We start from the raw sequence: 17,512 nt of genomic DNA on the forward strand, positions 1-17,512 counted from the left end.
TCCTGAGTTTCAACCTTACACAAGACAGTGCAAATCACTTGACTTGTTGGAGCCAAAGTCCCATGGAAATCCAGATTCAAAATCCTACACTGGCTCCATCAAACTGGAGCTGTAGGTGCATCTACCAGCCAGGACTCTGGTCCACTGACTGCACTAGTGGTGGTAAAAATATGACAGCCTGGATACCTACATATGAATTTTCCCTTTAGTGATAACTGGTATCACCTTCCATGCCACCCACCCCACACTAATTATTAAGCTACTTTCTGTTGTGAGCAACCAGGATTATTAGAGTCATGAAATTGAGGGGCTAGTTAGTCTTCATAAGTGAGACTGGTTTCACCTACATGAAAGCTCACTAATTAAAATTTTTTTAACATCTCAGACCAGCTTTCACACACTTTCTTCTTTTCCTTGATGAAAAGTTAAGAATTCTCATTTTCTGAAACAGTTGAGTGCAGAATTGTATTAATTTAGGGCCCTAGCTGTTTCACAGAGAACCAATTTTACTCTCCTTCCAGTGCCATCAGGACATTCTTCATTAAACTTTGTAAAATCAGAGCTCAGAATGTGATTTCAGTGTAATGACATTCTTCTCTCTGTGCCAGTGTACCTGCCATACCTGGGACAACACAAAGGGACCACCACACAGTACCAACACATTTGTAGCACACCCCCCTTACAGAGTGAAACCCAGGTATCTGCAGTAAGTTAGGAAAAATACTAATGGTTATCTACACATATAGAACTGTGCTTTGATTCAGCCTTTTTCACACGACTGGAAGGAGCCCCCCACTCTGCTGGCTGACCAGGCAGCAGCCCCAAGTTCAGCCATACAAAGAAAGCAGTAGATACATCTTCACAGCCAGTCTTCTGGGAGCTTGACAATTTTCCTAAAATCGTGTGTTATGCTGCAATTTCTAGCCTTAATCTCTGATCATATTTTTTGACACCAAGGGACTCATTCCCAACCACCCTGCTTCACCAGGCTCCTTTACCAGCGTTCTGGTGCCAAATTTGAGTTCACCCTCTGGCTCAGCCCAGACTACAGGCTTCGATGCTTACTCTGGCACGCCAGCACTTCCCACGCTCCACATCACAGCCTGGCATCCACACCCCTGCCTTGCCCTCAAAATTAGTGCATTTATACTTCTTTGGTCTCTGACCTTGGGTTTTCCTGACCCCAACCATGACCTACTTCTACCCCAGCAGCAGCCTGACCCAACCACTAAGCCAAAGCCTCCAATGTCCTATCCACAGCAGTGTTCACAGAGTACTTGTAGGGATATTTAAGCCCCAGATAGGAGGAGGAAGGGGTCATTGGTTGATGGTCTATTTTCTTGAAGACAAACAGAAGTCAAGCAGTGCTGACAGTATTCCTACAGATCAGTGAGAGCACTGTGGAGCTCACTTCTATATCTGCTTTGCAAATGGAAGTGGCAAAGGCCTCTGGAGTTTCTCTCCTCAGGTCGTGGTGTTCCATGCAGACCTCCAGCAATGAGGCAAGACACTGTCAGTCAATGTTTACTGACAACATGGATTGGGTTTGTGTGGCAAGGTTTTGGTAGTGGGGTGGATATAGGGCAAGCTTCTGTGAGAAGCTGCTAGAAGCTTCCCCTATGTCCAACAGAGCCAATGCCAGCCAGCTACAAGATGGACCCATGACGGGCCAAGGCTGAGCCCATTGGTGACTGCGATAGCACCTCAGGGATAACATATTTAAGAAGGGGAAAAAGAAAAAATGGGGCAACTACAGCCAAAGAGTGAGAATATGCAAGAGAAACAACTCTGCAGACACCAAGGTCAGTGAAGAAGGAGGGGGAGGAGTTGCTCCAGGCACCAGAGCAGAGATTCCCCTGCAGCCTGGGGTGAAGACCACAGTGAGGCAGGCTGTGCCCTGAAGCCCATGGAAGTTATTGGTGGAGCAAATACCCACCTGCAGCCCGTGGAGGACTCCACGCCAGAGCAGGTGGATGCCCAAAGGAGGCTGTGACCCCCTGGGAAGCCCACGCTGGAGCAGGCTCCTGGCAGGACCTGTGGCCCCGTGGAGAGAGGAGCCCAGGCTGGAGCAGGTTTGCTGGCAGGGCTTGTGACCCCATGGGAAGCCCACGCTGGAGCAGCCTGAAGGACAGCGACCCATGGAAGGGACCCATGCTGGAACAGTTCATGAAGAGCTGCAGCCTGTGGGAAGGGCTCATGTTGAAGAAGTTTGTGGAGGTCTGTCTCTCGAGGTAGGGACTCCACACTGGAGCAGAGGAAGAGTGTGAGGAGCCCTCCCCCTGAGAAGGAAGGAGCAGCAGAGACAACGTCTGATGAACTGACCACAACACCCATTCCCTGTCCCCCTGTGCCACTCAAGGAGTGAAATTGAGCCTGGGAAGAAGGGAGGGGTGGGGGAGGTGTCTTAAGATTTTGTTTTTATTTCTCATTATCCTACTCGGATTTAATTGGTAATAAATTAAACTAATTTCCCCAAGTCTGTTTTGCCTGTGATAGTAATTGGTGAGTGATCTCTCCCTGTCCTTATCTCGACCCATGGGACTTCCGTTGTATTTTCTCTCCGCTGTCCAGCTGAGGAGGGGAGTGACAGAGTGGCTTTAGTGGGCACCTGGCATTCAGCTAGGGTCAACCCACCACAAAGCAGAAGAGTAACAAGGTTAAAAAAGCCTTTTGATTCCATTTTAGGCATTACAATGGACAAACTGTTGTGTAAATATACTATTCTGATCTAACCCTCCTGCCTCCTCTCCCAACTGGTTTGTCCAACTCCACTCCAGTCACTTTCACTAAGTAGTCCCAGTCATTCCACAGAATCCTCATTCTAGTCCTAAATTTTATCCCAGCCCAGCAACTCTCTCCCATCATCCAGACGAAGATGGATCCCATGCTTGTATCTGAATTTGTCAAAAGCACTTGGTTTCATCACATCTGTTTTCCCACACCTGAGCAGTTCTTAGACTCCTTGCCACCATATTCTCAGTGTCATTGTTCAGCTCTGCCTTCAACAGCCTCTTCACTTCCATTTCTTATTCTGATTCCCACACCCTTCCTTCCAGTCAAGCCAATCTTGATTTCTTCTAGAATGTGCTTCGCCTTTAGTTTCCAAGCCCTCAGATTCTTGTATTGCCAATCTCCTCCTCATTTTTTTCTACATCCTTCACTCCAAGCTTCCCGACCTTACTCAGCCTCTTTGTTTACTCCCCCATAATTACTTCCATTTCCTCACCATCTAAGCCAAGTAGGTTCCACCTGCACATTGCCTGAATTCAACCAGTAAAGTCACACAGTTAAACACACACAAAACCAACCCTAAAAATCTCCTCAGTTTCAGTGCCTGACCTTCAGAGGGGCTGTAACTGAAGGCTGTACAGCTTCAGGCTGTCACAGAGTCATAGGAGAGGCAGAATTTTAGCAGTGCAACTCTAGCAGGTTTCTGAGCATGAATAAACTAGAAGTTTTGGCTTTTATCTCGGACAGCTTTGGCTGACTTCTGAAGGGACAGCAAAGATGCGAACTCAAGACTAAATCTACTTCTGCCAAGCACAAAGTAATTAGAGCACAAGGATGTTTGTTTGTTTTTTTTTTTTTTAAAAAAAAAAAAAGGCTTAAGTAAGAACAATGTTTTCCTAGTATTTTCCCTTCTGCAAACAAAACAATTCCTCCATCTGTGCGCCTGATGCCAAAAACTGCCAACTACTTCGACTGAAATAAGGGGACAGAGTGCTCTGCAACAGCTGTTTGGCAAGCCCAAGTTTCACACAAATGACTGAAGTCTGTTAAAGCACTGGTACACTAGATCGTGTAACAGAAACTACTTTTAAATCTCAGCAAATTACATTACCAGTTTAATCTAGAGTTCGTTTGAAAAAAAAAAAAAAGTCTTTATCCAAAATTATTTGCTGTTTCCTCACATTTGTTTCTAAAAGTCACTTTTCCTTCATTGCCAATTTTAACCTAAGACTTTTAACCTTTATCTTGTCACTGCTCCACAGTGTTCTCAAGAGAACTCAAACAAGAACTTTTAAGCTTACACTCAACTATTGCATTCATACAACTGCCTTTAAATCAACTCCTTTAACTTAAACCGAAGTTCATATGAATCTGACGTTACCAAACACAAAGTCATTTACTGCATAATTTTGTCTTTTGAGACAAAGATTCTCATCATAAAGCAAAGTTCCTATTTTTAGTGATCATAAATGGTTTGGGTTGGAAGGGACCTTACAGATCACCTCATTCCAACACCCCTGCCACAGACAGGGACACCTTCTACTAGCTCAGGTTGCTTAAAGCCCCAATAATAAATCAACAGTTTTGTAAACTGTTAAAATTAAATTCTAGTAACACATCTACCCTACAACCTACCATACCTGCATCAGAAGGCCACAGATTCAGGAAGACTCCAACTAACCAGGTCTACACTGATGAAACTTTCCTGTGTAAAGGGAAAAACCAAAACAAAACAAAAGATGGCCTCCACACTTACTCTTGGCAACTAGGAAAATAAAGTCACAAGAGAAGAAATTTCACATGAAAAAGATTAAGTCATCTAATGCCTCTTATCTTCTCAGGCTCTTAAAGCTATTTCCTAGTGCTGTATCCACTCCAGCTGTCTCAGCTTCCCACTGCGTGACCTGTACTCTCTCAAAATACTAGTCCAGTGCAGCAACTGGAAACTATGGTTTCCGAAGAGCCAAACAATGGCTTTCTCTTCTCCATTTATAATTTTTAATTTTTGGTAAGAGGTGACTAAACAAGTTGAAGTGCAGACTTCCAACATCCCACCCTGTCCAGCACACACACTCATAAAAAAACCAATGTACCACGGAGGAATTGTTTCAAAATCAATTCGAAGTTCATGGACATTCAATTTTGAACACCTAAGCTGGGAGAGAGCACTACAATCCATGGCCACACTTCCCAGAGCTGCAATTCCCTTCAAACACATTATGCCTGATTAAAAACCAAAACATATATTCACAGATTTTCAGCCAAAAGTAAGTCTGAACAGCCTAGGCTTATCTCAAGAGGTCTTTATTTGAATTTGATAAAAAGTTTCTCTTTCAAAAATACACTACTGTCACCATTGACATGTATGGTCTGGAAAGACACAGCTGCCGATTTTTTGCTTCACTGAAGTTTAAACTACAGGTTAGAAGAAAAGAAAGTTATCCCAAAAGAACAAAAAGTGTTTTAAGAAGTTGAGTTTCTTTTTTCTTTTAAGGATGGTAATAATATTCCTAATCAAGTAGCATCTCACAGAAAAATAAAGCTAGTGAACCAGGTGCTCCGATTTTTCATGGATATATGAAGGAAAACTATCCAAGGCCAAACTCACTTAGACTGGCATAGCACAGAAGTCAGACAGTTGCATTGACTCCATCACCACTCACAAAGCAGGGAAGGTAAGTCAATAAACCGACGCTTTAAGATCTGTCTAGCTCAGTAATTGTCATCGGTATCCAGCTGACATTAAAAAAAAAGTAGTCATGATCATGACCTTTGCATTTCTACAAACATTAGCCATTGTCATGAGGAAGACCTCTTTGGCCTCATAATTCACTGCTGTTAACAACCAGCAAGAACACAGCATGTGTGTCAGTTACTAAATAATGTAAGAAAAATTGGATGTCACCCTGTGCACAGACATGAGCAGTGAAGCAAACCTGTATTACACTTAAAACTTTAGAAAGATTAAAATAAATCTATTTTTAATATTCACAGGCCTTTTTTCAACTATATTACTACTACTCTGGGGCAAGATGAAGGATTATTTGGTTTATTTGCATTATTTGTATTTATTTTGTATTATTTCTTTTTGCCTGGTTTCTGAGGGAAATGTGGCTTGTGTTACCGTGTTTTCTGTCAAATACCTCTTAAACCCACAATTCCATACAAATGAGACAGAGGTGCAGAGGTCTGTAAAATATTTTGTACCCTCAATATTCATGAGGAAACCTAGCCAGTTAGGCAAGACATTTGACTGTGTCTCAGCTATATGTAAAGGCAGTATAAAAGGAAGCCACTGGATCCTAACCACATCCTATATAATGAAAATATTTTAAATCAGTTTATCAACCCAGAAATCCAAATCTTTAGGAAACTAGGCTTCTTTAGTTCTGGTACTCCTGGAATTGCTTGTAATACTTAGTTTTATTACCTATAAAACCAACATGGTGCAGAAAAGAAAACTGTACACTGCTTTCATCTAGCTCACTGCCTGCAGAAAACACACTGCGAGTAAAAAACAGACCTAGAACACTTTCTGCAGCCCACCTCACCCAGCCCAGTGGCCCACACAGTCAAAGAACAATGGGATAGTCAAAACAATCTAAAACCAGACATGGCATGTCAGACCACAAGCCTCCTTCCCTAAGTCACACAGTGGCCAACAGCAGATACTCAGGGAAGAATACAAGCCCCATGACATTCCTGCACTAGTAATTATCCAAAATATTCTCCCAACCTCCATCAATTTATAGCTCAAGGCTCATTTAACAGCAACCATAAATTTATCCAGCTGCTTTAGAAACCACCTAAGCTTTCAGCATGCCTGCATCCTGAGAAAGGAGTGCCACAACACACCTCACACTTGCAGTTACCACCTTTTGTTTGCATTCAGCATGGCCCCTGATACTTTAATTTGATTCTCCTCAGTTCTTTTTCCACAGAAGACATGAATAGGTATCACCTTCTGCCCCATAGTATTTTATGGACCTCAGCCATCTTACTCCCAGGCTGAAGTCTAGCCAATGTAGTTGTTCCTTACATAGTAGTAGTTGTTTTACATCTTCGATCACCCTGAATGCTTTCTCTCTATTTTTTTTTTTTTTCAATGTTAGTATCTGTTATTGCAGAAAAGAGAGGAAGGAGACAAACTGCACATGATCTTCAAGATGCAGGTATACTAAAGAAGCATGTGCATAGCAAAATCATGGGTTTTGCTTTAGTCTCTATTTTTTTTTTTTCCTAATGACTCAGCATTTGCTTTTTATTCCCCACCATTACAGACCATTAAGCTAGCAAGTTAATAGCACTCTCCATTACAACCTCAAGACATTGTTTCTGAGCAATAGTCCATTCAGAGCATCTATACAAAACTGACACACGGGCATGCACTTTTTAAGATATATCCTGAGGAATTTCCAAAAGAAAACATTGTGTACTGCCCGTACTACTATCCCAGTCCACCACCAGTATGGAAAGTAAGTAGGACAATCAGAATTCAGCTCTGTCCTTCCTCTTCTGCTATTTTAGTATATGAATGATTTTGTTACAGTGCTTCACAACAAGAAGGCAGATATTGCATGTGAAAGAGTGATAATAAATCACAGGTCAACTTAAGCAGACTCTAAATTCTGCATATGGTAGCTGAACAGTCCAAGAATGCCGACAAATCTTTTTGTCAACTCATCCTGAAATTTAATACAAACAAATGTTTCACTTAACTCTATACTGTCTTCAGCTCATACTAGAAAATGCGTACCAGGTAATAGGTTTCATTAGATAAACTTCAGTAAAAAAGAAGATTAAATCATCAAAACGTAAACACAGATTTATACATAAATCTGTAAGTAAAGAATTAAGCTACTGAGTTCTTTTTCAGGAAGAACAAATTACAAGCAATTACAAAGATGATGTGAATATAATTTATGTCTGCTCAGTCCTTGAGATCATCAGCAACAAGAAACTGAGGTTAAAAAAATCAACCTGTTCTGATGGGTTGTGAGCAATCTGGAAGATACTTTTCATAGTGGATAATCACATAGGCACATGTTGCTCTGTACTGACCAGTCATAAAAGATCACAGAAGCAGCAGAGCACACATCGTGTGAAAGCCAGAAGATAAGGTGGATTCTTCCTCTCTCTTCTCCTGGAGGCTGGCAAAGATCAGTGAAATTAAACACCGCTCAAGGCAATTGTTAAAAGCAGTTTGGCCATTAAAGTCATGTCATCTGGTGACCCAACTGACCTACATTAAACCCAGGCTAAAGGGCAATGTCATCTTTCTTTTCCTTTAGATAGCATGACTTTGCATCTTCAGCACAGATGGAAGACAACCCCTTTGGCCTTCTGGTTTCCACTGTATCCCTTGCTACAAACCAAAGTTAGCTGCAACCAATCTTTTGTACTTGTTTGATCTTAGCAGTACTGTAGTAGCACGAAACAGGGCTGAAAGTTTTCTCCCTTACAGGTACTCAACCAACATCTATCTAACTAAAGGCTGTAGCAATCCATATACTTAATGATGAGAAAGATTCATAGGCTAATGCAAATATTACAAAAATTTTCTATTTAATTATCATTAGATACATTCAGTTTGGGTAATTTGAATAAAAGAGACATAATTGCTTTTCTATTAATGCACTAAATGTCAGAGAAAAGGTTACTCAATGAATAATTTACTTAAGATCTACTGCATTGCCTACAGTTTCTGCACCAGATTTGAGTTGCTATGTCGATAATGGAACATTCTTTAAGAATTTTTCTAAAACTTTTCAAAGATCATTCATAATACACAGAAATGCTGTTCCACTGGTAAGAGTAGATCATGGCAACTCTCTAGGCCACTTCAGCATTACTATGCTGAAGATTAAAGACCATTGCTTGCAGATCTGCAACAGTAGCAACACCCTCCAAGCACAACCTACCATGCAACTGTCTTTTATACATTTTAGAGACAAATCAAGAGTGCAAGTGGCTCAAGTAGGAGCCCATACACTAATTGGTTCAGTGATGACAAATAAAATGGAACAGGATTTTGCTCTTGTTGAACCCACGTGGAAAACTGCCTTTTATATTGGCAGACTGGCATTTAATTAGGCCAGATTTAACTGTAACTTATACTTAGAATCACAGAATGATTCAGATAGGGATGGACATTGGAAGGCATCTATTCCAACCTCCTACTAACAGCAGGATCAACTGTGAGAGCAGACGTGGCTGCTCAAGGCTTTGCCCAGTCAAGCCTTGAAAACTTCCAAGGAGACAGACTGCACAGCCACCTTGGCGAACCCATTCTTCTGCTTGATCGTGTTCAGGGTGAAAAGGAAAGCTGCTCCCCAGCTTGTCAATCCCCACACTGTCTCATTAGAAGGGCCATGTGTGGCAATTCCATGAAGTGAGCTTATAGGAAAGAAAGGATGAGAAACCAAAGAACAAGTTTGTACTGTTTATTATCAATCCCTTTTACACAGTTATTGAGGAGAAACCCCTGTCTTAATCACTGTTTCTTATAGCAAACGGTGTTCAGAACAGGCTGCTTTAGGCAGATATAGAGTGGACAAAATCTTGCAGCCTCAGACAGGTTCTTGAATCATTTCTATGTTCCGTTCTCCCATCAGAGAAAACCACTTCATCAAAAACAAAGAATCTTCTTACATTTCATTCTATCTTTGTTCAGTGTGGCCTGCAAGACACAACACTTATCTACATTGCAAGAGCTTTCTTGTTTGTCAACAAAGGACATTTTGAAGAGCTGACAGTCTGCCGGGAATTAAGTTTATATCTTGATCCTGCAAGTCTGTGCCTCTTCATCAGCCACCTTTGTCAATGGGAATAAACTGCTAGGCTGCCTAATGGCACAGGAGAACAGAATTTAGATCTTCTCCAGGTTCAGATGATGCAAATTTATAATCCATATGTTTCATATGTTTCCATATGTTTCACTTTACACATACTTTTCTAAAAATGCACACACATGAAGCACATAGTAGAATCTCCTACAATGTAATCACTGATCAGGGTGTTGAAAGGAAGAGCATGTACTTAATGCCTTGTGAAAGTTTAAGTTTCTTATGATTGCATTAACATACTACAGTTTGTCTAAAACATTTATTTTCAAGAGAAATGTTTCCATTAGATAGACTCCTTTCTTCAGATTACCATGAAAGAGAAGATTTCAGAAGGAATTTAAAATGGGACCTAAAAAGTTGGCAGAAAAGCAGTATTCCACATGGGCTGGTCAAGTAATTCCTAGATGGAAAGAAGAGCACAAGCTCTTTAGCTAGCACACTTAGATTCTGTATTAAATACGCAAGTATATGGTTTATTGCAACTTCATTAACAGAAATGGAAACTGTGTCTTTTAAATTCCAATCCTGGAATATTTGCGGGCACTACCCAACCTATCAAATCTAAAATGGAATAAAATCAAAAGCTGAAGCTTAGCAAAGAAAAATCTCCAACAGAAATAAGTAGCTTTTTGTTTGCTTGTTATGTAAACACCCATTTTCAGCATAACTGTCCTTTCTCATTCTTTCTCCAAAGGCAGCTGGTTGAAATGCCAGTTACTGTGTGTAATTGCTTAGAAACTAGGCACTGAGAACCCTAACAGAAGATACTGACACCATTTTAAAACATGGGAGAGATATAGTCTAGGAGCAGAACAGAGCAGCATAAAGAAGAAAATAATTCTGTTGTTGGGATTTCCCAGTCCAAAATACTTCGTGTCAAGTTCAGCGTCATGTTGTAACGAAATCCGTATTACTGAAGTTTATCTGGTACCTGCAATATTTTACAAGATGCCTACCACATATATAACATTTGCCTTTTATAACATATTGATTCTCCTTGCCTCTTGTTGAGATTAAATACAGCATTAGTTAGGATGCAAGGTCACACTTGCTTTAAACACAGGCCACAGATTTCTAGATAAAGGAAAGCTCTTCCATTTAACTTCATATATAATTTGATGTGATTTTATGCTGAGCCAAATCGGGTTTCTATTATTGTCCTTCAGACTGTAACTTCCACATAATGAATGGATGTTCTTCTGTGCTGTGTTTGAAAAGCATTTTCATACAAGGCCCAAGGTAGCTTTGCTGCATTGCCAACTGGCCTAAGTGAACATGTACGTTCTGGCTCTGGGCAGCTACGTTTTCTCCAGAAAGCAAAGCCGTGCACTTTTCATAAAAGCTGGTGAAACTTCCCCAGATAACTCTTTAATTTCTGTACATGGCAGAATCAAGCACAACAAGCTAAAACCTCAGTCTAAACCTAGCTCCCTATCCCAAACAAAAGAGCAGGGACAGCAAGAGAAGACCCCATGTGCCCCAGCTGCTCCCCTGCTGTCGGCGCGGTAAGAGAGGAGGAAAAGTGAGCTGGGCACCCTCAAACAGGGCCAGCAGCAGGGTGTCCGTGTGCCCCCAGGCTGTGGGGGGCCTGGTTAAACTCACAGTTCAGCCTCAGCCATGGGATCCCCTCTGCCTTTCACCTACCAGCTTGCTTCCTAGAACAAAGCAGGGTAACACACACAACAATACAAATCCAGGATGTGGAATAAGGACTACAGGTTTTTAACTCTTCAGATTCTAGTTACGTATTTTCAAGAAGTATTTTATTCATAAATTTGCTTCTTTTTCCCTACTCCTTATTTTTTCCCCAGAAATGAAACCAGTATTTTTGTCAGCCTAATTTAAATTGCACACACACACTGTTTACTTACTCTTATTTGCTTAAGCACAACTTCTCTATATTCAGTAATTTTGTGAAGATCAGTTTCTCCGTTGCTTGACATTTTCTTTTTTTGATTGCTATTACAAACTATCATGTAAACTTGTATTTTCCAGATGTGAAACACACAATATCTGCCTCCACTGGACATGCTGACTAAGCCCACGAGCCTGAAGTAGCCAATGAGGTGCAGTAATAGACACCTTCTAATTCTGGTTCTATTACAGCTTTGTGTTTCCAGTTCTGCAGTTCTCAATATATTTCCTCTGCCTGATGAGTGATTACAATGCAGTTTGATTAGAACATGAAGTTACTGTTCAACAGAAAGAAAAAAAAAAAAAAGTAAATTAAGTCTACTGTTAAAAACAAAAATTTTGCTTAAAAGTAAGAGGTAGAATATAAGAAAAAATGAGTTCAAAAATCCATTTTTTGTGCAAGACTTGCTCCTGCCTTTTGGATGGAGGAGAAGAAGAGGGAAGGAAGAAGGTTGGTTTTCATTTGCAAAGTGCAAGGATCCCTTGTGGTCTTACACAAATGCTTTCACATTATACTTGGTTATACTTGGAATGCCAGGGCATACACGAAGCACCCAGACATCCTCCCCGATCCCTACATTGAAGGTCCCCTCTGAATTTCTCCAAGGGGCTCTGTACACTAGAGGTGGGTGAACGTTCATCCCTTCTCCAGCAGGGAAGGAAGGTACTTATTACAACCTGGAAAAACTGTGCCGGGGGTTACTACAGTCTCCTGCTACATTAACTTTCAGTGTTCACTCCAAGTTTGTAAAACAGCAGTATGAATTTTCTAATTTTTAAAAAAGCAAGTTCTTGGGGACCACTCTGCATTCAAGTCTGTCCTTAAAATATTAACACTTCGGTGACTTTTTTTTTTCAGCTAAGGAATTTACAAGCTCCTCTAGTAAGCTTGCAGCTGCCACATGTTGAATACCAGTAGCTTTGGATCTCAAAAGCTTCATGAAGTATAAAGAATTTGTCTTCCCCTCTTGTTATAAAACTTCCAGGATTTTTAAATTTAAAAAGCCCTGCAAGCATAACAACAGGTTTAACCAAGTTAAAAAAAAATAAATAAAATAAATTTTAATAAACAATTCTAATTCTGTGGTGCACAGCATAAATTTTTTTTTGAGTTGCATACCTTATTTCTCTTATGCGCTGTAGATACGTTTAAGTGAAATGGAAGGAAGATGCCATTCTGTCTGCAAACTCACGTAAGTACACGTATTTCCATCCATCACACCTTTGTCCAGGGCAATGTAACAACAAAAAGCGTAGCACTATTGAAGAAATTACCTAATCAAATTAAAGGCTCCCCTACAAACACTTTAAAATGATAATTTGGGAGAGATGCATGCCAAGTGCCTCTGTTCTTCATTGCAGGGAATAATTCAGTCTGCACTCGGCTTCACCCCTCTGGTGCCAGCCAGCCACCTGTCACCTCACTTCTTCTGGGGTAATCTGCTCTGTACTTAAGAGTACCTCTGCACACTAGCCTCCTAAATCTCATCTACCTCAAGAAAGTTACCTCTTGCTGATATTGGGGGTAGTGACAGTTGTAACTGAACATGGGTAACCACCTGCCTCACTGAGCACAAACCACCATCAGCAGCATCTGCAAAACTGCAATAAAATGGTATTCAACTGGGTCCCTCCAGTTTATGCTTCCAAAGAAACTATATTTAGCCACAAATTAGCAGCAAGAATGTTGTTTTACATAACCTACCTTTATAAAAGATGTAATCTAAGCACATTCTCTCAGTCTTGCCTAGATGGAGACAGCATGGATGTTGGTGATCATTTATTTCAGCAGCTTGGGATCTCACCCACAGTTAGTGCCACTGCATGGGTTTGTCTAATAAAGGGCTCCAGAGTATATGGCAATAAAACTCATTTCGAGGACACACACAGAGAAAAATACCTGTGTCTTCCCCAGTCTGTCAGGATTCTTTGCAACTAGAAACATTTCATTTCTGCCAGGCTAAGAGGGCTCACTATATACCACACCTCCACGGCATACGTTCTGCTCCACACCATGCACAACAGTGAGCATTAGAACAGCTGCAACGTCCGAGATGGCAGCATGGAAAGCTACACAACAAACTGCATCCCAAACTTGATCCCAAACCCACTTCACACATTCAGTCTCCCAGAAACTCTAATCTTTAAGGTGACTGCTCTGACACAGCTTTTTTATAAGGGGAGAAGAGATGTCAAATTAAAAACACTGATTCAGTTAGACGAAAAATGTTCTCTGTTCCTAGAAAATTACTTTGTAGTATTACTTAATCTGAAATTCTGGCATGTAGATAATACAGTTTGAAAAGAGATGTTGTTTTAATGAAACTTAGTTTAAAACAAGAGCTTTTATGCAGGGTTAGAAATGCTACTGCTAGCTGCAAAATTACAGATGAGCACAAGTTGCATATATGGATATATAATAAGCAGCTCAGTTTGTTAAATTAAAAGATGCAACAAACTCAGTTACTAGCAGTGAGAAAGGTCAGAAATGTGAATAATTTAATATGTACGAAGTAGTATTTTGTAATCTAAGAGCTTTAACAACAGTTTTAGAGTTTCCCCTGCCTCTTCCAACTCTGTTCACACTATCTTTCTAGCAACCTCAGCTGTAAGCAGCTCTACAGAAAGGTGCTAACAAACTGAAGCTTTAAAAGCTTTTAAATTGCAGGAGGCCAAGAGCAAAAAACTGTTTAGGAGGCAAGGGGAGTAGGGGGGTAAAAAAGAAACCATACTGAAAAACATCAATGAAACAATAAAGATTTAAACATCATCCTTTTTACAAAAATAACAATTATTTAAACTGTTATAAATACCCAATCATAGCACTAGTTGACAGTGTATGAATGCACTGAATTCTACACTTTTTAAATTAAAGCACGTATAGAAAATAATTTAATAGTTTAAATTATTATTATTAAACTATTCAAACTATTTAATTATATAATTAAAACTGTACTTTAACTGAAATATTGGGAAATCACTAATCTGAGCATGTAATCTTATATATATACACACAGCATTAAAACCTCCCATAGCACTTTCTATACATGGATTAAGATCTACAGTTTTCCTTCCAAACTTGTATCTGGGCATTATCGATATTTTACAGAAAGAAAACTATGATCCAAGAAGATTAAATTTACTCACCTGTCAACCCACAAGTCAGTGTGATGTGAAGTCCTCACTAGTTTCAAGAGTTAACATTTCCATCAGTTCTTAAAATAACCCCTCTCCTACCACAGATGCAGCTGATGCTTGCTGCAGCAATGCACAGACTTTCAAACAACCAGCAGAAACTAAATCAATTTTAAAAGCCATCTTCTTGGACCTACATTTACAAGCCTGACCATCTCTTCCACAATCCAGTTTTTCAGGGAATATGTGAACAAGCATATCTCTGCTTGAGCTAAACGGACACAGAGAAGCATCAATAAAGCATGTTTGGCTACAGAGTTCTGCACGTAGTTAAACTTTTTTAGAAAAAGTATTTTCCCATTTTTCCCCAGCTGCTTGATTTTTAAAGTATGATTTCACATATGCAGTAATGCAAAAGTAGCACAGCTTACAAGATTTGGGCAATGGTCTCAGATGTATTACAAGCAGAGAAACAACACCCTGATGCAAATACAAACTTAAGTTCTTCAAGACAATTGTGCTGGTTGGAAGAAGCACTTCGTATCTGTATTCAGAGTCCTGTAATGAACATGGCTTAAAATAAAAGCATTTCTCCTTACCTAAAATCCCTACACTAAATGAATGCGACATTTTATATGTAGCTTCTGAGATGTAGCACTGAAAATTTAAACAAGAGAGGGCAATTGATTCATTACATCTATTTCTACTATATTTCTTTTTGTATTTTTTGGTCCCCATTTCAAAAGGTATTGTTTAAATTGCCCTAATCTGCAAACAGCAACAATAAGTGTAGCAAATACTTGACAATGAAGATGTAAAGCCTCTAAAAACCTGTTACCTTAGTAACCATGGGAATGCAGGAGAATAAGAATACATGGAGTGTCAGGACATCATTTTGGATTCCACAGGGTTTGGGTTGAAATACAGTCAGCTTTCATTAGCTTTTTGTTTTTCCCAGTAGGTCCTTGGACTTTGAAACAAAACCTGAATGACAGCTATGAGCAATTCCAGCCTCACTCCTGATTAGCCACACCAAACAAAACAGCTCTCTTCACTGTGAAACCCCACCACCACCCTTTGCACCCAACAAGCCGCGAAACAAATGTTATTTATGCTGCTGACCCCTCTGGATATCACTAATAAATTGCATTCCAAAAAGAAGAGTAAAACGAAGAGCCACTTTCCTGGAACTTAATAGATGATTTAGTCTAAACAAAGGTAGTGCAAGGAAACTAAAAAGCCCACATATCCACCCAGAACATTTCTGTAACCTCACGGTTGAATTACAATGTAAAGCCTGTAAATAAATACCAACACTAAGAACAATTTAGGTGCTCATTTAAGTAACACTACATTTTCATTTTACTCATGGAGGGAGAAGAGAAAATAAAGAAAATAAAGAATTGAGATCCATGTCCCCACCCCCACAGAGGTCTGTCAGGAAGCTTGTGGTTAAGACAGAACAGAACAAAGATCTCCCAACTGCTGGCTTTAGCCAGCTTAATTCCAGGTCCATCCCCTTGCTCTTTGCTGCTACCTAGTCACTTGGGAAAACAATCTGGAAAAAAAAAAAAAAAACAAAAAACAAAAAACAAACAAACAAAAAAACCACAAAAAAACAAACTCCAGGGAAAACCATTGGGAAAACGAGACAGAAACTCAACCATGTGGATTATGTTAGACACAGCCCCTAGGACACCTAAATGTTCCTTGAACCAGCTTTATGCCCACAGTTTCCTCCCTCCAAGTACAAACCAGGCCTGTTCAGAAAGCTAGATAAAGTCAGCTACTCTCCTCAGCCGTGAATTCTGCAGTCAACTACAAATCCACAGCAATACAGCCAACCAAGGCATTCGTCTATTAATCAAAACTAAGTTTCCTCTAGAAGCCTGATCAGCTTTCTAGATACAATGATAAAGCATAACAGTATTGGAGAGTGAGGAAAAGGGAAGGAAAGTAAAGGAACATATTTTTCCTCAGTGAGAGGAAAAAAAAAAAAAAAGTAGAAATAATTGCCTACTTGGTCATCACGTGATGACAAAAACCTTTGCAACAAAAGCCTGGAAGGTAACAGTAGTTGGGAAACATTGGTCTTGCATTGCCTTGCATTCACTCACTTCTCTTCCAACTGATAAGGTATTTCTTTCGCATTCGCAGATTGCCATTCCAGGACACCCCTGATACATATAAGAGCTACTGCCTCCATTTATTTGTAGTCTTCTGCAGTCGTTTACCCATGTATATAGTCACGCCACACAGTGGCAACACCCATTTTACATGCAATAGTCCAGATTCTCTTTTTTTACACTACACTATATGAACATCTGGATCATGTCAAACACCATTAATAAACACCAAAGTTACACCCTCAAAGCATTGCTCATAGGGCAAAACAGTAGTATTTCTCCAGGCAACTGCAATTTCCAAGTTAAATCAACAAGAATACCTATATTAAATCCAATTACAGATTACGTATGGAAGAATATTTCTTGCACGATCCATTCACACATTTGTAAATAGGTATAGAAAGGAGCTGCTATTCCCTACTCCTGACTACAGTCAGGTGTCCAGGAGAGGCTCATCTCTACAATGGTAAGTACATCCACAACAGCAATGAGCCAGCAGGTTATTAAAAAGCACATTTTATCCAGCCATAGGCAGAAGGAAGGCCATCTCATATTTTGAGACATTAGCTTAGGCATCAGAAGTCCAGTTTTCAGGTCAATCAGTCCCTCCTTTTTTTGGTTGCTCAGTTCTTTAAAGCAGTGAGGAAAAATAGGCATGATTGCAAAATGGTTTTTAGGAGAAATGGATGTCAGAGGAAACCACAAGTTTTGAGAAAGAAAAAGTTTCCTAAAATCTTATTTAAATTAATTTATTTAGCATAC

The 17,512-nt window shown here is 40.0% G+C and overlaps 1 protein-coding gene across 6 annotated transcripts in view; it reads right to left on the minus strand.

Annotated features, from left to right (window-relative positions):
- GREB1L (GREB1 like retinoic acid receptor coactivator) overlaps positions 1-17,512 on the minus strand; it is a 144,329-nt gene that overhangs the window by 107,730 nt on the left and 19,087 nt on the right. The gene's annotated exons all lie outside the window — the stretch shown is intronic.

This window comes from Tyto alba, unplaced genomic scaffold (genome assembly GCF_018691265.1).
Source record: "Tyto alba isolate M040663 unplaced genomic scaffold, T.alba_DEE_v4.0 Super-Scaffold_27, whole genome shotgun sequence".
NCBI classification, from domain to species: Eukaryota; Metazoa; Chordata; class Aves; order Strigiformes; family Tytonidae; genus Tyto; species Tyto alba.